This window comes from Chlorocebus sabaeus, chromosome 16 (assembly GCF_047675955.1).
Source record: "Chlorocebus sabaeus isolate Y175 chromosome 16, mChlSab1.0.hap1, whole genome shotgun sequence".
NCBI classification, from domain to species: Eukaryota; Metazoa; Chordata; class Mammalia; order Primates; family Cercopithecidae; genus Chlorocebus; species Chlorocebus sabaeus.
The window spans coordinates 63347970-63372898 of NC_132919.1; the positions used below are offsets into that span (position 1 = coordinate 63347970).

Below are 24929 nucleotides of genomic sequence, written 5' to 3' on the forward strand. Positions count from 1 at the left end.
AACAAAGCATGTTGTAAACACTAAGGTAATCAAATAGAGGTTCTTAAGAGACAGGTAACTGCAACCCTTTCTATATTACTACTTCCAGTACTTCCAAGTACGAATGCAGAAAGAAGTTCAAGAATTCTTCCTTGGGTGGCTATATTACATACTGCTACCACACCAGGTCCTTTTCATCTGGTGTGACAGGTATTTTTTTACACCTTGCTAAATCTACTTTTTCTTTCCTATTTACTTACCTCGTCTCAAAATATCATTTGAGGATGACATTAATATGATACTATCTGCTGTGCACTCTATAATGAAAGAAATCCGATACCAGGTTATGATACGAAAAAACTATCTTTGGCAATTACATTTGTTTTGAACTTTTCTTATTTGTTGATCTTGAGTAAAATTTTACACATTATGAAAAGGCCTAGTAGATGAATTAGTGAGGGCTTCTCAAATAACAGACAGGGACCTGTGAATCCCTCCATCTTAAGTCTTAGATTACCAACAGCTGCTTCTGTCTCCTCTTCCTTAAAGTATGCCAGGATTTCGGGTGGAAGAAAGTAGAAACAGTAGAGGCACCTCCTTTCTAGTTTCTAGATTACAGACTTCACTGTCAGTAACCTCTTCCTTAATCCATTTTCATTGACTATTTTAAAATAAATTAAAAATAGTTACTTCTGAAAACAAAAAAGGGTGGGACAAGGCGTGGTGGCTTATGCTCTAAATCCCAGCACTTTGGGATGCTGAAGCAGGTTGATCACTTGAGCCCAGGAGTTCAAGACCAGCCTTGGCAACATGGCAAAACTCCATCTATACAAAAATTACAAAAATTAGCTGGGTGTGGTGGCGCGTGCCTGTGGTCCCAGCTACTTAGGAGACTGAGGCAGGAGAATTGCTTGAACACAGGAGGCCAAGGTGGTAGTTAGCCGTGATCATGTCACTGCACTCCAGCCTGGGCAACACAGCAAGATCCTGTCTCAAAAATAAACAATAATTTTTTTTAAAAAAGGTGGGAATATGTGAGTATATTTTGAAGACGCTCTGTAGGACCAGATGAATAGCTTCTCACTTGTAGGGATTTATTAGGTTGGTGCAAAAGTAATTGAGGTTTTTGCCATTATGGCACCATTAAAGGTAATGGCAAAAACCACAATTACTTTTGCACCAACATAATAGTGTATTCAAATACTGTATATTGAAACACGAAGTCAGGTCCTCCCCTCCAAACCATTTCATTTAAAATATGCTGAAAATGTCATGAGATCACGCATTTTCATTTTTTCCTACTTAGTGTATGTTGATTCTGCATTCTTCCTTAAATACTACCATTTTTCTTCCCTTTTTGTCTCATTTCTACTTCCCACTTGCAAGTAACTGCTATGATAAAACCTCTCTGCCTGCAAAATGAAAACTTACCAGCAGAATAAAATCTGGCCAGTGGAATAAAGATAGACTTTTCCCCCCTCATTACAATTAATAATGGGGCCATCTGAAGATCACTAAAAGGGAGGATTTAATGGAAATAGTGGTAGCTTAAGAGAGAGAAATCAGTGCTTAATTATCAGGGTTACTGGGTTTGTAATTTTTAAGAATAGAGAAAGTGAGTTAAAAAAGTTTAAGAAAATTCTTTGACCTATTTTAAAGATTGTCTGGTCTTTGGAGGCAATGTGCGTTTTAAAATGAGTTTCATCCATATTGTGTGTATCAAGTCTTTTTAGTTTGTTTTTTTTTTGCAGGGGAGGGTGCATTACAGTTTTCCATGTTCATGGTTTGGAAGATAATTTTGTTATGATATCAATATTCCCCAAATCAATCTACCAATTTAATGCAATCCTTATCAAAATTCCAGCTGCTTGCTTACTTGCTTCCTTTCCTTCTTCCCTTATATTTTCAGAAATTGACCAGCTGATCACAAAAATTATATGGAAATATAAGGGGCCCAAAATTTTCAAAAAAATCTTTAAAAAGAACAGAGTTCGAAGACTCACATTTCCTATTTTCAAAATTTACTGCAATGCAACAGTAATCAAGGCAATATGGTACTGGCATCAGAATAGACCAATGAAATAGAGTCCAGAAATATACTCTTACATTATGGCCAATTGATTTCTTTTTTTTTTTCTTTTGTGGGACAAGGTCTCACTCTGTTGCCCAGACTGGAATTCAGTGGTGCAACCATGGCTCACTGCAGCCTCGACCTCCTGGGCTCAAGCAATCCTCCTGCCTCAGCCTCCTGAGTAGTTAGGATTACAGGTGTGCACCACCATGCCTGGATAATTTAAAAAAATTTTTTTATGTAGAGATGGTGTCTCATTATGTAAACCAGCCTGGTCTTGAACTCCTGGGCTTAAGCAATCCTCCCACTTCACCCTCCCAAAGTGCTAAAATCACAGGCATGAGTCACCATTCCTGCCTTGGTCAAACAATTTTTAACAAGGATGCAATGACAATTCAATGGGAAAAAAATAATCTTTTCAACAAATGGTGTTGGGACAACTGCATAAACACAAAGGTATGAAGCTGGAGCCCTACTTCATATATCAAAATTAAGTAAAAATGCGTCGTGGACCTAAATGTGTAAGCTAAAACTATAAAACTCTTAAAAGAAAACATGGTAGTAAATTTCGTGACCTTTGGTTAGGAATGGTTTCTTAGATATGAAACTAAAAGCATAAGTGACAAAAAGAAAAACAGATAAATCAGACTTCATCAATATTAAAAAGTGTCATGCTTCAAAGGATACCATCGAGAGTGCAAAGACAACCCACTGAATGGGAGAAAATATATGTGAATCATGTGTTCAAGGGACTTGAACCCAGACTATATAAAGAACTCCTACTACTCAACTATAAAAAGGCAAATAAACGAATTAAAACATAGGTGAAATATCGGAATAGACGTTTCACCAATGAGGGTATACAAATGGTCAATAAGTACATGAAAGGATGTTTGACATAATTAATCATTGAGGGAAATGCAAATCAAAACCACAAGGAGATATCAAGTTATACCCACTAGGATGGTTAAAACAAAAAAGACAAGCAATAACAAACAGTGAAATTTATTGGAACCTTCATACAATAATGGTAGCAATGTAAAATTGTGCAGACATTTTGAAAACAGTTTGGCAGTTCCTCAAGATGTTAAACATAGAGTTACCATGTGACTCAGCAAATCTACTCCTAGGCATATACCCAAAAGAATTGAAAACACACATCAACTTGTACATGAATGGTCATAGTACTGTTATTCATAACAGACAAAAATAGAACCCCACTGTCCCTCAAATGATGAATGGATAAATAAAATGTCATATGTTCCCATTAGGGAACATTTGGCCATGAAAAAAAAGAAATAATGATACATGCCATAATATGAAAGAACACTCACTGAAAGTATTGTACTAAGAAAATCAGACACAAAAGACCACATATTGTGTGATTCTAATCATATGAAATGTCTGGAATAGGCAAATCTGTAGATACAAAAAGTAGATAAGCCATTGCCTAGGACTGGGCTGTGTGGGGAGTGACTGTGAATGGGCACAGGATTTTTTTTTGGGGGGGGTAATAAAAATGCTCTAAAATTAGATAGTGGTGATAGTTATACAAGTCTGTAAATATACTAAGTATCACTGAGGTGTATATCTTAAAAGGATGTATTTTTTGGTATGTGAATTACATTTCCGTATAGCTATTATTAATAAATATGAAAACCCCACAATAGTACAAATAGAACCATGTACCCATCACCCAGTTTTCCCAAAGGAAACATCTTACATAACAACAGTGAGTTATATAGGAAAACGACACTGGGAGAATACAATGAACTAGACTACACACCTTATTCAGATTTTGCCAGATTTTTTTTTTGGATGGAGTCTCACTCTGTTGCCAGGATGGAGTACAGTGGCGCTTGGCTCACTGCAACCTCTACTTCCTGGGTTTAAGCAATTCTCCTGCCTCAGCCTCCTGAGTAGCTGGGACAAGTGCACACCACCACGCCTGACAAATTTTTTGTATTTTCAGTAGAGGCAGGGTTTCATCATGTTGGCCAGGATGATCTCGATTTCTTGATCTAGTGATGCGCCCACCTAGGCCTCCCAAAGTGCTAGGATTACGCCACTGCACCCGGCCAGATTTTTTTTTTTTTTTTTTTAAGAGACGGGTTCTCAGCTTTGTTGTCCAGGCTGTTCTGGAACTCCTGAGCTCAGGTGATCTCACCTCAGTGCCCTGAGTATGCTGGGACTACTGGTGCATGTCACCCTGGTTGGTCAGCTTGATTTTGTCAGATTTTGCATACACTCATTTGTTGTGGTTGGGGTTTTTTGGGAATATTTTGTGTATAGTTCTGTGAATTTCCATGTGGTATCATTTTTCTTCTGCCTGAAGAAATTTCTTAAATATTTCTTGTAGTACAGGTCAACTGGTGATAAAGTCTTCCATTTTTTATATGTTTAAGAAAATCTTCATTTTGCTTTCATTTTTGAACTATATTTTTTCAGGGTATACAATTCTAGTTTGATAGTTTTTTTGTCTCAGTAATTTAAAGATGCTATTCCTAAATTTGAAAATTAAAAAATTTAAAAACGATGCTGCCCCACTTGTCTTCTGTCTTGATTTTTTTCAAAGAGAAGTGTGCTGTCATCTTTCTCAATTGTCTGTGATTTCTCTGACTGATTTTAATAGTTTTTTCTTTATCATTAGTTTTAAGCAGTTTCATATTGTATCTTAGTGAAATCTTCATGTTTCCTGTGCTTAGGATTCATTGAACTTCTTGTATCTGTGGGTTTATAGTTTTAATGAAACTTAGAACATTTATTCAAAAAATATATATGCGTTATGTGTCTGTATACACACAAACACACACATATGTGTGTGTGTGTGTATATATATATATAAAACATAATTTTTGGTGGTTCTTTCTGGGGCAGATTATAACTTTTCTTAGCTATAATAATAGTTAGCTATATATGGCAATTAATTATATGGTTATTAACCAAATCTGAGTAAGGTCTGTAGTCAATTGTACATGCCAGGTACTATTCCTAAGAATTTTACCTATATTATCTAATTTAATCATCAAATTGCCCTACAAGGTAGGCAATCTTATCCATACTTTACAGATAATGAAAATAAAGCATACAAAGAATAAGTAACTTACCAAATTCATACGGCTAGTAAGTGGCTGAGCCAGGCAATCTGGCTCTAGACCTCAGGCTCTTTACTTTTAAGTTATACTGTCATCTCCAAGTCCAGTCTCTCACCATGTTGCCAGGCATCAGTCCCCAGCTCCCCTCTGCCCACTGAATTTGCTCAAAACTTTCAAAACTTCTCAAGTCATCATATCAATTATTTGACCTATATTTTTGTCTCATCCATGACCATCCAGGTGATATGAAGAGGGTCTCATCTTTATAACAATACACTCCAATTAAGGTATGTACCTAAACAAAGACAGTACTTTCCTTGAATGGAATTCTGTAACTTCTTTAATAATGACAACAACTTTGAGGTATGAGAAACAGACAGCTGGTTGCTGAAAAACAATCTTTCTGAGACTGTGATATACAAAATAAATCATACAGCACTCCTGCATTATGCTGATTAAAACTACTTAAATTTGCAGCTCTGGTTTTGTTTTGGCTGTTTGTAAGCAGTGTGTTTATGCATTAGGCTTTGCTCCCAGAAATCTGGCTGAGGAATACATCACTGTAAAGACTAAGGGATTATAAATTTTACATGGAAATGGAAAGGTCCACGAATAGTATAGAAGACTTGAAGAAAGGCCCGGTGCAGTGGCTCATGCCTGTAATCCCAGTACTTTGGGAGGCTGAGGCAGGTGGATCACCTGAGGTCAGGAGTTCGAGACCAGCCTGACCAACATGGTGAAACCCCGTCTCTACTAAAAATACAAAAAATTAGTCAGGCGTGGTGGCAGGTGCCTGTAATCCCAGCTACTTGGGAGGGTGGGGCAGGAAATTACTTGAACCTGGGAGGCAGAAGTTGCAGTGAGCCGATATTGCACCATTACACTCCAGTCTGAGCGACAAGAGCGAGGCACCATCTCAAAAAAAAGAAAAAAAAAAAAAAAGAATGACATACTGCTTAATATCAAGATTAATATAAAGCTACAGTAATTAAGACACAGCTAGACAAAAGCATAAATAAAAAGGTGGTCAATGGAAGAGAATTTAAAAATCCAAAAACAGATCTCTCTCTATATAATCACCTGATTCAGAACAAAAGTTTCACTGCAGTGTTTCAGTAACATGAGAGTATTTTCAAGTACTAGTAACAGATCAATACGATATCCATATGGAAAAATAAATCCTGTCCTTAAAAGAATACATTTCATATAGATTATAGACCCAAATATAAAAAGTAAAGCAATAAGTCTACTGGAAAATGACCTAATAGGACATCTTTATGACCTAGAACTAGGTAAACATTTCCTAGACAGGCTGAAAAGGCAACGACTGTTAAGAAAAAATATTGGCAAAGTCAAGTTCATTAACAAGAATTTCTGTTCACCAAAGACATCATTAAGAAGGTAAAAGGGCAAGCCATAGAATGGGGTAACTACTACAAATCAACAAGAAAAAGAAAGACAATCCAATTAAAAAATAGACAAAAGATCCACACAGGATTTACAAAAGAGAATATCCAAATAGCTAATAAGCACATGTAAAGATGTTGAATATTATTGGGAAATGCAAATCAAAACTCCAATGAGATACTACTACACATGTACAGTGCAGAACGGCACACAAAACAAAATAGCATCTGACAGTACGGGGCAAAGGAACATTGAAACACTGCTGTGCTGATGGGAATGTAAATTGGTAGCATCAAATTTGGATAAAAGATTTGGCATTTAAAAAATGTATGGTTTCAAATTTGGAAAATGTTTGCCATTTTACAGAAACCATATGACTCACCAAGTCCACTACCAGTTGTATAAAAAAAGGGAAAGGTATACTAATAGGTGCATCAAAAGACACATGACAAATGTCCATAAAATTGTTCATCATAGCCAAAGTTGAAAATGTCCATCAAGGCTGAGCAGGGTGGCTCATGCCTGTAATTCCAGCACTTTGGGAGGCCAAGGCGGGTGGATCACTCTAGGTCAGAAGTTCGAGACTAGCCTGGCCAACATGGTGAAACCCTGTCTCTATCAAAAAAATACAAAAACTAGATGGGTGTGGTGGCACATGCTTGTAGTCCCAGCTATTCCAGCCTGAGTGACATGGCAAAACCATAACTCTACAAAATTTTTTTTTTTTTAAAGTAGCCAGGCCTGGTAGTACATGCCTGTAGTCCCAGCTACTCAGGAGGGTAAAGTAGGAGGCTGGCTTAAGCCTGGGAGATCGAGGTTGCAATGAACCGTGATTGCACCACTGTATGACTGAGACAGTCGTATAGTCGTACAGAGTGAGACCCCGTCTCACTCTCTGCCTCCACCCTCCCACCCCCCCCAAAAAAACTGTATTACTGAACAAAAGAAGACAGATTCAAAAGAATACAAATGGCCGGGCGCAGTGGCTCACGCCTGTAATCCCAGCACTTTGGGACGCTGAGGTGGGTGGCTCACCTGACCAACATGGTGAAACTCCATCTCTACTAAAAATACAAAAAAATTTAGCCAGGCATGGTGGCAGGTGCCTGTAATCCCAACTACTCAGGAGGCTGAGACATGAGAATAGCCTGAACCCAGGAGCCAGAGGTTGCAGTGAGCTAAGATCATGTCATTGCACTCCAGCATGGGCGACAGAGCAAGACTTTGTCTGAAAAAAAAAAAACAAAAAAAAAAAAAACAAAAAAAACCATACTAAATGATTTTATTTATATAAAGTTCAGAAATTGGTAAAACAAATAATTGATGATGGTAGTCAGAACAGTGGGTATGTTTGTGGGGGAGGATAATGATGCAGAGGAAGCATGAAGGAAGCTTCTGAACTGCTGAAAACATTCAATATCTTGATTTAAGATGTGTTCATAAATTTTCATAGCAAGGCATAATTGATATTTGTGCTCCTTTCTGTATTTACATTTTAATTTTTACAAAACTACAAAAAATGTATTAAGGACTTAGGGCACTGACTTTGAGAATGAAACTATTTTCTCAACAATACTTGTTTATGCTTTTTTACTCTAAGAAACAGGTCTAGAGTTAGGGAAAAAAACAAATAACACTATATATTTAAGCTATATATTTAAATACTATTTAAGTTGCTCAGATGAGGGATACTAATAACAGCAAACTTACTACTCTAAACGTTTAGATCTCTCATTTAAAGTTCCTGTCTTAATAAAGACATAATTTTAGAAATCAAGAGATTTCAAGGAAATTATATATGAAATATGTTATGGTTTAAATAGATCTTCAACTAATGAAAACAAATATGTACTTTTTTCCCACTCAGGTAAGAATGCACCAAACACATTTGCATTTCTTTTTTTAAAAAACAAATGATAAAGACCCAGTTTACCAGATTTACGTAAATTTTTAAAAATATTTTATATACTTAGGGAGTATAAGTGCAGATTCCTCACATGCATGTACAACACAGTGGTGGAGTCTGAGCTGTTAGTGTACCCATCACTCGAATAATGAGTGTGCATTATACCCAGCAGGTAAATTTTCGACCCTCTCAAACTTTACTTTTTAAATTTCAGCTTAACATTACTAATTTAAACAATTGTCAAAACTAAGTCGCTAGCATTCATCCACAACTAAAAAACATCCTTAATTTGTGTTAAACCAGAAATGTGTTACCATGAATGCATTAATATCTTGCACTACTAAACAGACAAAAAAATAGAAATTATTTCTGTGGAAGATTCATGCTATCATGCTGGCAATGTTAACTTCACTTAACAGAAAAAAATAGGAATTATTTCTGTGGAAGATTTATTCTGGCAATGTTAACTTCACTTGACACTACACCTGGCTCACATTTCAGACACAATGGAAAAGCAGATCCATGCTGGTGTTAAGTGTACAGTCTTGTCCTACCACTACTCAAGAGTCAAGGTTCAACTAAGAGTATAATAAAGCAAAGTGCATGCAGAGATGTACAATTTTTAAGTCTTAAAAAAGGTCCTATTTTGTGGTCTCATTAATAAATTCAAAAGTTTAAGACAAATAGGGACTCCAATGAGCTGTTCATAAATACTCTAGATTAGACACAATCAAAAAGAAAGTCATGTTCATCTGAAATCTTCAAAGAAATGTTCCGTAATCCTCAATGGTGCTTGTTATAGTTTAACATTTCTGTTCAAATGTGTGTGTTGAATTACTTGTTATGCCAGGGTAGCAGCTGCTCCTCACCATTTACTGGTAAGGACTTTGACTCTTTCTTGACCCTTTTCAACAGTTCTCTTTGTAGTGATTTTCTGCCATCAACTATTTTAGGTATAAACTGATACAAATTTTAAGTTGCCCACGGCACTACCACCAAATAACGTGGAAGAAAATGAAGTGAGGCCTCCATGATCTCGTGACTGAATGAAGCAAATCTTATATCAGAAGAAAATCCACTTCCAAAACATGGGAATCCACTCAAGGTGGAGAAAAATGACTCTGTTCCTCAGCTTCTGCTTCTTTGGGAACCCCTTTGATTCCCCAAAAAAGTCCTCAAATGAGTTTTCATAGAAGTTGAATAAAAATGGGTCCCTTCCACCAAAAAAGTCCCTGAAGGCATCATCTGGGTTACAGGAATGTGAAGCCAAACTAAAATGAACTGTCAAAATGACTTCCAACTCCTCCTCCACCATTTAATTTCTTTGCCATATTTGTCACAGATGTCCCATTTTTTTTTAGCATCTGATAATAATCTCATATGCTTCAGCTACTTATCAGAATCTTCTCTTTCTTCTCTATTCTCATGATTTTTATCTGGGTGCCACTTTAGTGCCAGTTTCCAATATGCCTCTTTAATAACCTTGGAGCAGAGCGGTGGGTATGTTTCTATATGCCTAGAACTTCACAGTATTCTACAGTTTCAACAGATTGTAGGAACAGGCCGGAGGACATGAGCGGTGGTGTCAGGAAGCAGGGGAGGCAGGGCTTGGCTCTGGCACAGCAGTGCTTGGTGGCAGTGGTGGCACCCCACACTTTCCTCTGAAAACCTTTGTTTTAAATTGGCTATTGAGGAATTCTGTGGAAATGACAGCCAGAACACAAGTTCTCAACTTCCCTTCCTACTACTACCTACACCTCACTAGAGTGATACGACTGTCAAAATAAGGGTATTAGTGACACTAGGCAAGTACACTGGAAGCTGAAGGTAGATGAGAACAGGAGTGGTGCTTCATTTTCTGTAACGCACCGAATAACCAGGGAAGAGTGAGGAGCTAAGAGCAAGGGAAACAGCAACAACCTTAGATTTCTTCAGCTTTTCTGGTTGACAGATGCTGGTGAATCCACTTGGAGAGGGGGTTGTCCCTACTAAATGTGGTCCTTGGAGGTTTAACCATTCCGAGAGGCAATATTATTACCAGATAAAGCAAAATTTAAGGTGGTACGAGGTGTCAAGTGAAATTTCTGTTTTCCTGGAATTGGCAAGTAGGGCCCACAGGGCAACGACAAAAGACCTTGAAGACTCTACATTTTCAATACAGATCTCTGGGGCTACCTTTCTCCCTGCTGGCTTTTGAGATGTTCCATTTCAGTAGGAAAGACAATACAATTTTCTCCCTTCCTCACCTGGTTCATGGTTTTCAACATGCCTAGAAAGAAGTTGATGCCTGTACCTATAGGCCCCAAAGTTGAGACTGTAGAGGGTAGTCTATACCATTCAGGCTCATCTACCTTCCACTAGGCCAACTGAACCTACAGTGAGCTAGTTTAGAGTGAGGACCAACAGCGAGGACAGAAGCCCCACCAACATCAACCCTGGGTAAATTCAGGTTATTATCAGAAGACCATTAAAGATATCACTAACAAACCATGGGCAGTTATATAAAGATTATCTTTATTTATTCTCCCTCCTCTCTACTGGGAAGAGTAAGCAGAAAGAAAGGGCAGCTCTGTGACAGTGCAAATTTAGTATGAACATACACGTCCCTCTAATTCAGAGATAAACGAAATCACTATGCCTACTCTTTCCTTTTTTTTTTTTTGAGATGGAGTCTCACTCTGTCACCCAGGCTGGAGTGCAGTGGTGCGATCTCGGCTCACTGCAACCTCTGCCTCTCAGGTTCAAGAGACTCTCCTACCTCAGCCTTCCTAGTAGCTGGGACTACATGTACCTGCCACCATGGCCAGCTACTTTTTGTATATTTAGTAGGGATGGGGTTTCACCATGTTGGCCAGGCTGGTGTTGAACTCCTGACTTCAGGTGATTTGCCTGCCTCAGCCTCCCAAAGTGCTGGGATTACAGGTGTGAGCCACCATGCCAGGCCTTTGCCTACTTTTTTCTACTACTATATTCTCAGTGCCTAACACATAGGAGGCATTCAAGAAATATTTCCTGAAAGCATGAAGTACTTTTTAGAGAAGGACACAATCAGATTTGAATATAATAAAGGTTCTTCTGGTAGCACTGAGGGTAATCGATTGGAGGAGGATGAGGCAAAAAGACTAGAAATTTTCTCAGCTTCCTGATAACACAAACATATAAATCTGCCTATATATCATTCACCCTTTTAAATAGTGACACTGTTTAAATAGTAATACTTCTCCTGAACCCATCAACTCTATCATCCTTCCCTCCTTTTAATAGCAATATTGTCCCTTTTCCTATCTAAAATGAACCTTTCCAATTATATTTTGGATCTTACTGAAGCCTGTCTTCAGGGAAACTTGATAAAAAAGATTAGTCTTTCTCAAATTCACACTCGTGCTTTCAGATGAATTTTTCCCATTTGGTGTTAAACATATTCCAACATCTTCCAACAAATAACAAGCAACTTTACTTGACAATTCTTCTCATATCAGTTAACAACTTAAAGTGGAGCAATGGCATTAAGGATAGAGGGAAGCCATTATTTTTGTTTTATGGGGTTTTTTTTGAGACAGGGTCTCACTTTCTCACCCAGGCTGGAGTTTAGTGGCATGACCACCTCGAACTCCTTTGTGGGCCCAAGCAATCCTCCCACTTCAGCCTCTTGAGTACCTGGTACCACAGGCATGTGCCACTACACATTTTTTTTTTTTTTTTAAAGAGATGGAGTCTCCCTATGTTGCCCAGGCTGGTCTTGAATTCCTGAGCTCAAGTGACCCTTGACCTCCCAAAGAGCTAAGATTATAGGAATGAGCCACCATACCCAGCCTACAAGAAATATTTTGTAAATTAAAGGAAGTGCTAGGAAGAGCACAGAGACAAAACAATTATTTTGGGAGGGAAGAGGGGGGAAAGGGATGGAAGAGGATTCTTAGAAGAGAGTGTACTTGAAATTAATGGATGAGTTTGACATTTAACAGTAGAGTTAGGGAAAAAGAGCAGAGGGAACAATTTGTAGGTTCAAACTGTTTGACTTACCAATTCAACATAAATACAGGACTCAATCACAACTGATTAAATGCAGCATATTTAGTATTATTTTAAAACTGTTTGAAGTTTATTTCTGGAATAATGTTGATAGTATTAATAGCACTAGTGATGGTGACTGTAACAATAACTTTTTGAGACACTACTGTACTTTTCTAAATGCATTATATGTATTAAGTCATTTAATCTTCACAACATTCCTTATCTTACAAATAGCAAAAGTGAGGCACACAAAGATTAAGTTCTTGCTTGTCTACGGTTACAGAGTTAGTTAAGTAATAGAGACAATATTTAAGTCCAGGCAATCTGATTCCTGAGCCTATGATCTTAACCATTTCATCATCCTGCCAAGAAAACTGCAATTATTAAGTACAAATTGTCTAAATAGGTACTTAATCTGTTTTTATCTTTAACAGCATCTAGCAGAATTATCTGATGATACAATGAGCACAGTCCCTTATTCTTGAGGAGTTTATAGCCTCATGGGGAAAATAAAAAAAATAAAGCTTAATTAAATCACAGTAAATTAAACTCTGTGATAAATACAACACAGGCCCCCCAAAAAAGAGGATGCTGTAAAAACAAAAGCAGGTACTGAATATTTCAGAATATATTTTGGTCATTATTTTCTTGATGATGCCAATTCTCCAGTCGGAGATAGTTAACACTTCACAATGTTTGAAAAAAGCACCTTCTACTTAAGGTAGCCAATGTGCACAGGGATTAAACAATGATTAAAACTGTGCCAAGAAATGAATGTCTAATAGCCAATGTATCCAAATTCCTAATCTGTATTCCTAACATGGCAAGCTGCACACAAATAATACACAAACACTGTATCTCTAGTTCCACAGACTCTCTTAAATCTCAGCATTCTTTTAGCGTTTTCACATTGGGTTGTTTACATTTTCTGATTTGTTGATTATAAACTGCTTATTCTCATCTATTTCAAGACTCAGAAATTTGTGCCATATTTAATCAAATAAAGAAACTCATGCTTTCTCTTTAACAGAGTTGTAAAAACAATGATTAGCTTGGCCCAATTGCCAAAGCAAACCTAACTATATTTTCATTTCTTAGTTCTTGAATGATTACCTGAATTTTTCATTTTTCTGAGGAACGTTAGAAAATAAGCAGCTGCTAAAAGCAGGGGCTGCAATTTGTCACAATAAAATGTTGAAAAAGGCACGGAAGCTCTTCCACATCCTTCCAAAACTGAGCTCCTGGCTGTGAGAATCAAAGCCCACCAGTTTTCAAGAATCAAAGCAACCACCTCTAGCTTTTATGTGCACTCACAGGGCAGTTAGTTTTAAGGCACTGCTCCACACTTCTTAGTGCCTGAGAGCATAACAGAAGAGGGAAGAAACACAAGAAACAAGAGTTGCAAAATAGTGACAATTGTTGAAACTGGAGGATAGGGACATGGAGGTACTTTGGGTATGTTTAATACTTCCCACAATAAAACTTTTTTGGGTTTGTCCAAGTGACTTTATTTGGACAATGCGATGTTACAAGCAGAGGCCTGAAATGTGCCTGTACAGTTTAACTTGTGTTCTTGCGCCCTGGTGATACACCAGGAGAAGCTCCTGGCTGATACCCCTTCAGCCTGAACCCAGAATGATCACAGATGATGAGCTCAACTTGAATGCTAGAGCCATCCAGCCAACCTACAGCATGAATCAGAGCCATTTCAACCAATACTTGCAAGCCCGTAAGTTTTTTAAAGTGCTTATTTTTGGTTGCTGTAAGTTTTGGGGTGGTTTGTCACGTACCATTATTGTAGGCATTTAATTTTTAGGTATTTGACTCAAATACAACCACAACCTAATTAGCAGACTATGATGAAATTCTAGTGGCTTTTCTTACCATATATTTTCTGCTCAATCTAACCATTCTCTTAGTCACTTTCCTACTCATTCACTACCATCTAGTTGCTATCTTATTCCAGATTCAATTCCATTTCCTATTCATCGATTGATCTTTTCTTTCTAAAAATATAATTTGCAAATTAATATACTATTATCCATATAACAAATACAATTCAATAAATTTTGGGGCTTTTTTTGAGATGGAGTCTTGCTCTGTTACCCAGGTTGGAGGGCAATGGCACAATTGTGGCTCACTACGACCTCCACCTCCCGGGTTCTAGCGATTCTCCCACCTCAGCCTCCTGAGTAGCTGGGACTACAGGTGTGTGCTACCACGCCCAGCTGATTTTTTGTATTTTTAGTAGAGATGGGGTTTCATCATGTTGGCCAGGCTGGTCTCAATGGTCTCAAACTCCTGACCTCAAGTGATCTGCCTGCCTTAGCCTCCTAAAGTGCTGGGATTACAGGCGTGAGCCACCGTGCCTGGCCGCAATTCAGTAAATTTTGATAAATATATACATCCGGTAAAACTACCAAAATCAAGATACGGAACATTTTCATTACTCTCTGGAAGTCTGTTTGTGCCCCTTTGTAGGCAAACTCACTCTCAACTCTAGTTCCAGGCAACCACTGATTTTTTTCCTGTTATTTCCGTTTTTATTTTCTATAATCTTACATAAGCTTATATAAGTAATTAAATAGATTACATAAGGAATTAAACAGTATGCATTCTTTTTAGCCTGGTTTCTTTCATTCAGCCTAATGTTTTACAGATCCAGTCATGTTGTTGAGTATGTTAATAGTTTGGTCCTTTTCATAGCTGGGCAGTATTCCTTTATATGGATACCACATTTTGTTGTTTCCCTGCTGATAAACATTGTATTATTTCCAGTTTTTGGCTACTATGTACAAAAGTGCTATAAACGTCCATGTAAAGTCTTTAAGTGGACATATATTTTAATTTCTCTTTGAAAAATACATGAGTGTGTAATGGCTGAGTTATAAAGTTTACAATTTTAACTTCATAAGAAATTGCCAGTTTCCAAAGTGACTGGTGACTTTATACTCTCCCAGGCTGTGCATGAGAGTTCTTGTTGCTCCATATCCTCTCCAACACTTGGTAGTGACAGTCTTTTTAATTTTAGTTATACTAATAAATACACATTCTGGTTTTAATTTGCAGTTCTCATGATAATGCTATCGAACATCTTTTCACATGTTTATTGACCATTCTTACATCTTCTTTTGTGAACAACTGTTCAAATATTTCATCCATTTTAACACTTCAGTTGTCATAATAAAATGGTGGTTGTTTCAAGCCAAAAAAAAAAAAAAATTCAGTTGTCTTCTTGTTATTTAGTAGTAAGCATTTATTTATTTTGCATCAAGAGTGTCAGGTATACGTATGTTGATATTTTCTCCTATTTTACGGCTCGACTTTCCATTTTCTAAACACTGTATTTTGAAGAACAAAACTTTAAAATATAAGTAAAGTCCAATTTTGCACATTTTTCTTTTATGACTCACACTTCTCATGTCCTATCCAAGAAATCTTTGCTTGCCCCAAGGTTGCAAAGATTCACTCCTAGCTCTTAAATTTAGGTCTAAATCTTTTTTTTTTTTTTTTTTTTTTTTGTGGAGACAGGGTCTCACTCTCACCCAGGCAAGAGTGCAGTGGCACCAACAAAGCTCATTGCAACCTCAAACTACCGGGCTCCAGTAATCCTCTTGCCTCAGCCTCCTGAATAGCTGAGACTACAGGCACACAGCACTACACCTGGCTAATTCTTAAATTTTTTGTAAAGACAGGATCTTGCTAGGTTGCCAGGGCTGGTCACAAACTCCCAGGCTTAAGCAATCCTTCAGCCTCAGCTAAATCTTAACTTTTGTGTACGGTATGAGGTAAGGGTCAATGTTCGTTTCTCCGCTGAATTTCCCTAACATCTTTATTTTAAAATAACTTAAGTCTAACTTTAAATTCTTTTGTAAAATTGCTTTAAACTTCATTATTCTTTTGAAAAACTGCTTTGGGTATTCTAGGTCATTTGCATTTTCATAGTGGTTTGCAAATATCTACAAACTTTTTTTTTGGACTATGTTCACTCAATTTGGGGAAACTGCTATTTTACCAGTATTGGATCTTATAATCCATAAACATGAGAAATCTGTTGGATAGTCTTTAATTGATATCAACAATGTTTATTTATAATTTTTACTGTACAAGTCTTGCTCAAATTTTGTTAAATTTATCTCTGAAAATTTCATGATATTGGATGTTGTTGTAAATTAAATTGTTTTTGGATTTAATTTTCCAATGGTTCTTTGCTAGAATACAGCAATACCATTCATTTTTATATAGTGACCTCATTAACCACCTCTTCCAAACACATTTATATATGTAATTACATTTATATAAATGCAATTACAGAAATGTATAGTACAGGTATTTGTGTTTATATATTGCTCTGCTAATATACAAACATATTTATGTAATGTAAAAGTAGTTAGAGTAGGAGAGGGGAATCTCCACATTCACTCTGGAATACTTACATATCAAAGCAGGTTACCAGGGACTTTATTTACACCAAATTTGGGAGAAATAATGATGATACGCTAAGGAATTAATTAGCTCTAGCATCAGGTTTCTTAAACCAGAAATGGAGATGGACAAAGATTACATTCTCAGTTCTTCAAACATGTCCCTAAATGTATACAGAAACTTTCTTTAATGTTCCTAGGAGCAACAATTTGGGGGGCAACACTTTGAAACTTTGTGTTTTCCAACTTAATTCCAGGAAACAGATTTCAAGTTTCTCCAAGTGGGGATAAAGGTAGGTGGAGTGGAGGTAGTATAAAGCTATAAGAAAATAAGGGTAACAAAAGAGCTGTAAAACTAGAAGTAAATAATTGAAAGAGTAAGCTAATTCTAGTTTAGAAATCTGAGATAAGCTGTAATACCAGTATGCCAGAAAAGGGCTTTACCTCACCCTGCATAGCTTTACTGCCATGAGATGACTAAGTCAAATGAATTAATGTGGAAAATTATGCATCACTGAGACATTAATAGATGCCAAAGTCGTGTCAAAAATTTGCCTTCATCACAGCATGGCAGCTGTCATGAAGGTTGTATGGTACTAACAAAAGAGAAAGGCACAAGTGGCTGTAGGGGAGGATGCTAAGGTAAAGGTGTTATCAACACAGGCCAGTAAAATAAATAACTTGTAGAGTGGAATTGTAGCAGTTACACTGTTACGGGTGAAATATTGTTCTTGTCATTTTTACTACAATTGGTGCTATGCTATTGTTCTCATAAAGCATAAGGAAGCCAGTTACATCACTTAATGTTTTTATATAAGTAAGTCTGATTATTAAAAAAATTATTTTGTGTATGTATGTATGTTCAAGCATGGAAGTCATACATGTTCTTAGAACACTGTAATTACGTGAAAAGCGCATGAAGTGAAGACCACTCAAATGATAACAGGAAAAGCCTGTTTATTCAGCACTTGCTACAGCTGGGTAGTCAGCCACTATCACTTGCATTTGGCAGAAACCCAAAGGCAGACACAGGAATGGGAAAATTTTATAGTAGAAAAAAGGAAAGGCTTCAGATATGCCCTAACTGGAAGCACTTGGCTTGGAGAAGCTTCAGGCAGATTAACTAGAAACAGGGCATACTATGGGATTGATTAGGGGTGCATATTTGGCTTTCTCCAGTTGGCCCTAAGTCGGAAGCAAGGGCAAAAATTTGAGAGGTCGTCGGTTAATAATAAAGCCCTGGCCATTTTGTCCTGCTTGTTGCAAGGGTTACTGTTATCTTCTTGGACTGTCTGCTAGAGAAGGTAGTCTGACTTGTAGATAGCAGGTTGGCTTCCTGGGTTGGTTGCTCCAGACTGCAGGACAAAGTTCTATTTTTATATATGGTCACTGTCTGTCTACACACTCAGTCTCTCAAAGGATAGTGTCAAGATAAACTTCACGTATTTCTCTTTTTTCCTTGATTTTTGAGGATAAATGTGTTATATTTTGCTAACAGAGATTTTCCTGAAATTCTCTTTGTTTTATAGACAATTATGTTCTCTAATTACATTTATTGCCTTTCCTTCACAGCTGAGTGATCGTAGGTGGCAGATATGGCAGAATTCTGACCCAGTAAAGTTTTATACACTTTTCCTTCTGATATGCCATTCGCATTTACCTTGTATGTAGCCTCCCTTCCATAGAAGAAGATAATTTAGCAGAAATTTGAAACAATGAAAAATAAAAAACCATGAAAAGATATGCTACTGCCTACCCTCCTAACCCCCAAAGTAGTGAAATTTGATTAAGAAGTCATAGCTGTAGTTGTTCAGGCTTATGAGCCCTTTTGCAGTAAATTAGAAAGTCTAAAGAGAAATTCTTAGTAGAGAGAACATATATTATTTATACATATTTATAACATACTAAGTTTCTTCTTTACCCTTCCTCTGAGTTCTTAGGTTCATTTCACTCATTCAGCACACATTTAGTGAACACCTACGTTTCAGTGACTACATCACTATGGATACAGAAGCAAGCATAAAGGAAGTGATGTATTAAATTGTTTAAATGGGTGATTTTCATAATTTTAGTGTTTATTTTTTCTTGTTTGGATGTTTGAGAATAAATGACTGAGGGACTGTGGTTATTAAAAGTTTTCATTAGAAAAATACTGTGATGGCTGGGTGCAGTGGCTCACGCCTGTAATCCCAGTACTTTGGAAGGCCAAGGTGGGCAGACAACCTAAGGTCAGGAGTTCAAAACCAGCCTGGCCAACATGCTGAAACTCTGTCTACTAAAAATACAAAAAAAATAGCTAGGCATGGTGGTGGGCGCCTGCAATCCCAGCTACTTAAGAGGCTGAGGCAGGAGAATCACTTGAACCTGAGAGGCGGGGGTTGCAGTGAGCTGAGAACACGTCATTGTACTCCAGCCTGGGCGACAAGAGTGAAACTCCATCCAAAAAAAAAAAAAAGAAAAAAGAAAAGAAAGAAAAAGAAAAATGCTGTGATCAGCTGTAGTTTCTTTCTTCTCTCCAGGGCAACCAGCATATCATCAGTGTCACTATAAAAAAGTTACTTGGTTAGGGACCAGATAAGGCATTTATTGTACTGGATAATTCATTGTATAGAATAAAATTTAACCAAGAAAATAAAATATCATTGCTCTGGTAAGGTACCAGAAAACAGTATCCACATTTTATGCCCTTCATTGTAATGGAAGTTTTACTTCTACACAAACGAATTCTAACCAATGCTCTTTCACTTTAAGACTTGTAAAAGAAATTATGTAAAACAAATAATACCTTTAGATTTTAAGGGCAGCCCTCTGTTCCACAGTACCAAAGAGGATTTACGTGGATTAATAGAAGAGTAAGTCTTTAATATGTAGATATACTAGGCATCTTGTGTTATGATACAAAAATGTATTATGTGCCTTTTGATAATGTTTTAATAAAACATTAATCATCAGATAACAACATTCCTTTCAAAACCGGTTTGCAACAGAGCCAAGAAATAGAAATCTAGACTGTACTTTTAAGCTTGTGGCTCATAATCCTCTTCAAACACTTAAAGAAATTCTTCAATTGTTTTGCGTGATAGCTCTTATTCTTTATTAAAAATTTTTTTCTGGCAGCAATATAAACATCAGCTTCACCTACTCAGAATTATAATTTAACTATTGTGACTACTGTAGAAGGTAATATAAAAGTAGAAAATAATAATGCTGAGCCTACTTCAACAATCTAAGAAATACACCTGGGGCTGGGTATGATGGTTCACGCCTGTAATCCCAGCACTTTGGGAGGATGAGGCAGGTGGATCACGTGAGGTCAGGAGTTCAGGACCAGACTGGCCACATGGTGAAACCCCATCTCTACCAAAAATACAAAAATTAGCCAGATGTGGTGGTGTGCGCCTGTAATTCCAGCTACTTGGGAGGCTGAGGCAGGAGACTGCTTGAACCTGGGAGGCGGAGGTTGCAGTGAGCCAAGATCACACCACTGCACTCCAGCCTGGGCAAGAAAGCAAGACTCCACCTCAAAAAAAAAAAAAAAAAGAAAAAAAAAAAAAGAATAAAGAAATACATTTGCGACATTTGGGATTTGTGGCTGAATGAAGTAGACTATATTCTCTATCCCACCCCACTCCCAATCTAATGCCAACAGATTGAGTAACACCAAATGGAGATCGGAAGCAGAAAGGCAAATTTTTCAGCAGTTCAGTATCATGGGTAGTACCATAACAACAATAGAAAAAACTTTTCAAAATTTTGATGTAAAATTCTAATTCCTTTGAGATTTAGTACCAAGTCCAAATAAGACAGTTTGCTCGAAGAGATGGATCTTGTGGTCCAACTCTAGAAGCCTGCTTGAAAAGGGAACTTCTTTGTATTACAAGTAATCAACTGGTTAATAATACCATTTTGATTTCAGAATATATAGAATTCCCCAGAATTTAATGGGGATTCTGTGTCCAAATAGGTGGCATTCTAAGAGTCTTACAGAGCACAGTCTACTCCCGTCTAGCTTCACTGTGAGCACAAAATAAAAAAATACTTTTATATACTTTAGGATGTGTGTGCAATTTAAAAATACAAATGCTAGAATTTTCCCCTCAAAGGAAAAAATACTTTTCAGTAATTGAAGACCTTCCAGCTGAGGATAACTAATAACAACAAAATAATTTTTTTTTTTTTTGAGACGGAATCTCGCTCTGTCACCCAGGCTGGAGTGCAGTGGCGTGATCTCGGCTCACTGCAACCTCTGCCTCCTGGGTTCACGCTATTCTCCTGCCTGAGCCTCCTGAGTAGCTGGGACTATGGGAGCCCACCACCACGCCCAGCTAATTTTTTATTTTTTTTATTTTTTTTTATTTTTAGTAGAGACAGGGTTTCACCCTGTTAGCCAGGATGGTCTCAATCTCCTGACTCGTGATCCACCCATCTCGGCCTCTCAAAGTGCTGGGATTACAGGCATGAGCCACTGTGCCCGGCCAATAAATTTTTAAAATTATTATTATTATTATTGAGATGGAGTCTCGCTTTGCTGCCAGGCTGGAGTACAGAGATGGGATCTTGACTCACTGCAATCTCTACCTCCCGGGTTCAAGCGATTCTCCTGCCTCAGCCTCCCAAATAGCTGCGACTACAGGGGCATGCCACCACACCCAACTACTTTTTGTATTTTTAGTAGAGATGGAGTTTCACCATGTTAGCCAAGACGGTCTCAATCTCCTGACTTCGTAATCCAATCCCAAAGTGATAGGATTACAGGCATGAGCCACGACACCGGGTCATTTTTAAAATTCTTAAAGCATTAAAGAACTGACATGATGGTGATGAATCACCAAGACAGTATCAGGGAACAGACGGAATCTAGAATGGAGGTACTGCCTAGAGAGAGCCACTTCAGCACTGGGAAGCATCTGTTAACCAGGGAGAAATGACTGACCAGCTGGAGAGAGAGAGAAAAAAGCATCATCCTAGCTTCAGATTATTTCTACAAATATTTCCAAATACTGAACCCAGCACACACAAATAATTAGGGGCATAAGAATACAAAAGAACGTAAGTAATAGGCAACGAAAATAATAAAAGTGAGGATTAGAAGAGTATAATCTCACAAGATAATTCTTAACATTGTAAAAATAAGGTGTAAAAGCGTTAGTGTCTATGGGAGGATGAGTGGTGGAGATGGAGGAAGGAAAGAGAAAAGGAAGAGTTACAGGAACAGGAGTCATTTGATGACCATTTCCCCAACACCACTAGAGGTAACTGGTTAAGGAAACTCTCCCTTCTTTCCTTTTCAAAGCAACTTCACATTTAAATTGTTCAATCATGTACAATGATTCCTCCAGGTATAGCTAAACCATAATAGCTAAGAAGAAATGATATTCCAAATAGTAGCATATATGTCTAAGCTAGTAAGATTTAAATCAGGAACTCTTGATCTGAGACCCTCTGATAAACGCTGTTTGAGAAGTCTGCAAGTCCTCTGAAACTGTATGTTTTAACCTTGAGTTAAGGGACATTTTCATTCTCCCATTCTCCAATCCTTCCTTGCCACCTTCTAAAAAAAAGTAAGGCATCCCACTAAGCCACGGCAAAGGTTACAAACACAAACTCAAATATCTTCAGGACACAGGCAGTTTTAATATATCTCACAAGGTTAGGGGTAATGGTTAAAGGACATGATAAAGTATATGTTGAATTGCAGAGTATAAATACAGCCTGAAGGCATTCGAATTTTTAAATATGTGCTGGCTTATCAGTTTTTGGATACAATCTCTAGAATAATTTGTTTTAAAATTAAATATAAGTTGGAGGTTAAGATGGTGGTCTGAGATGTTTTTCATAGTTTCACATCTCTTACTGTGGAGGGTTCAGAGGACAGAAAAGTGGGAAGAATGGTCCCTGGCAGGTAGGTGGAAAAACTAGATCCATATTAAGCTATCAATGGCACAAGTCATTATTAACATGCAACTGGGGAAAAATAACGCCTAATTAGGGAAGTAGCACAAAATTATATGAAATCATAGGGCCTCGTCTCTTAAAAAGTTACTTACCCTTCCTCATCCCCTCCACCTCTCCTCCTAAACTACTGCCTTCTTTTATTTTTCTTTTTGAATATATGAGAGTCTTGCTATGTTGCCTAAGTTGGTCTCAAACTCCTGGCCACAAACAATCCTCCTACTTCGGCCTCCCAAAGTGTTGGGATTACAGGGGTGGGGCCAACATATCTGGCCAGCTACTGCCTTTTAAAAATTAACTTGCCTAGGGCATAAGTTAAAGAATCAATTTTTAGGGAATTTCTCTAGCTGCAGAGGGGAGTATTTAGATGCCTAGCTTTAGGGTACAGAATGGGAGTTAGCAATAATGCAACTTGGTTAAACACGCTAAATCTTTTTTTTTTTTTTTTTTTATGAGACAGTCTCACTGTCACCCAGGCTGGAGTGCAGTCATGCGATCTCGGCTCACTGCAACCTCTGCCTCCTGGATTCAAACGATTCTCCTGCCTCAGCCTCCCGAGTAGCTGGGATTACAGGAACGAGCCACCGTGCTAGGCCTGAACACTCTACATCTTTGATTCTTATTAATTTTGATTTGTTTAGACTAGTTTTCACATAAAGCTATTACACTGGGCAAACAAACCTAAATGTTTTTTACTTGGGTTAGTTTTTTTTTTTGGAAACCCAGACAGTAGGCAAAATTTTACATGTAAGTGCAGTTTTCTATAGATGTAATAAATACATTTCATCAGTTTTTTAAAGGAGTATGTGACCATAAAAATTAAGAACCACTGAACTAAAGGTAAGCAAAAATTAAGTAAGCCAGTTTTAAAAATGAAACCAAGTTAGAAAACAAAACAACATTCACTGTACTGTACCCATTAATGAACAGATTGTCATGTAAATGCCACCAACCCAACCACATTTTACACTGGTAGAATATACAATATAATTACATTTTTTCATTATATTATCATTCTTGAGTATTTACTATGTGCTAAGCCCTTTACTTACTTAGGTAATATTTAAATCGCATGACAATGCTATGAGTTAGGTATTACTACCTCTATTTCACAGATGAGGAACCTGAGACTAAGGAGGTTAAGTAGCTTATACAAATGTACAGAGTTTAAACTTAGGTCAAAGTTAGTTTCTAACCATTAACCAATGGTTCTTGAATTTTACGGTGTGCACAATAATTGCATCTATGGCATAGCGTCAATGAGAGGCACTGGAATTCCCACTATCAGAATGCTTTCTTTTTCCATTCATAATTCTTTTCCCTCTCCTTCCTTCCTTCTTGTATTCCCTCCACTCACCTACGCTTCTGTCTCTTTTTTCTTCTCTTTCTTATTCCTATCCCCTTAACTGCACTGCAGACCTACCAGTAGTGCTTATGGGCACCATTCTTAGCCCCACAGGAACACATAAAATCTATGTTTCAACCTATGTTTCACATCTCGAACATATTCCCCATATACATGTATCTGATGAGAAAAGCAGCTTTTGTAGTCATCTGCATGGGGCTGTGGAGATCTAACACTGTTATGGGTAGAAGTGGCATACCTAAAGATGCCAGCGTTGACTTCTTATAGGGTTCTTCTTCATTAATGAGAAATTCAACCAATGGGACAAGTTCTAATATTCTCAACATTACCGTTCTGAGCTCCACATTCAAACCTACAGCAGGGAGTTTTAATGGTTTTCTTTTGCAGTTAGAATCTTAAATTCTCTGACTTTTCTTTCAGAGTTCAGCACTCCTAGCAGAAGCTAATAAAGAATGTAAGTTTTATAGAAATCTATGTTTCTATGATTAAGTGATTTTCTAAGTATTTGCCTTTGTTCCTTTAAATGCTTCCTAAAAACAGTAAGTATATTTGTCTACTAAATATTTAATTATCCTACATAACTTAGACATACACAGATAAATGAAAAAAAGTCCTCCAAACAATCTCTCTCTCTCTCTCTCTCACACACACACACACACACACACACACAGAGAGAGAGAGAGAGAGAGAGAGAGAGAGAGAGAGCCTCTTGCTA

At 37.4% G+C, this 24929-nt stretch overlaps 1 protein-coding gene and 1 pseudogene across 7 annotated transcripts in view; both read right to left on the reverse strand.

Moving 5' to 3' along the window:
• TANC2 (tetratricopeptide repeat, ankyrin repeat and coiled-coil containing 2) overlaps positions 1 to 24929 on the reverse strand; it is a 478761-nt gene that overhangs the window by 249077 nt on the left and 204755 nt on the right. The window lies entirely within an intron of this gene.
• Positions 9015 to 24540, reverse strand: LOC140708799 (dnaJ homolog subfamily B member 6-like; annotated as a pseudogene).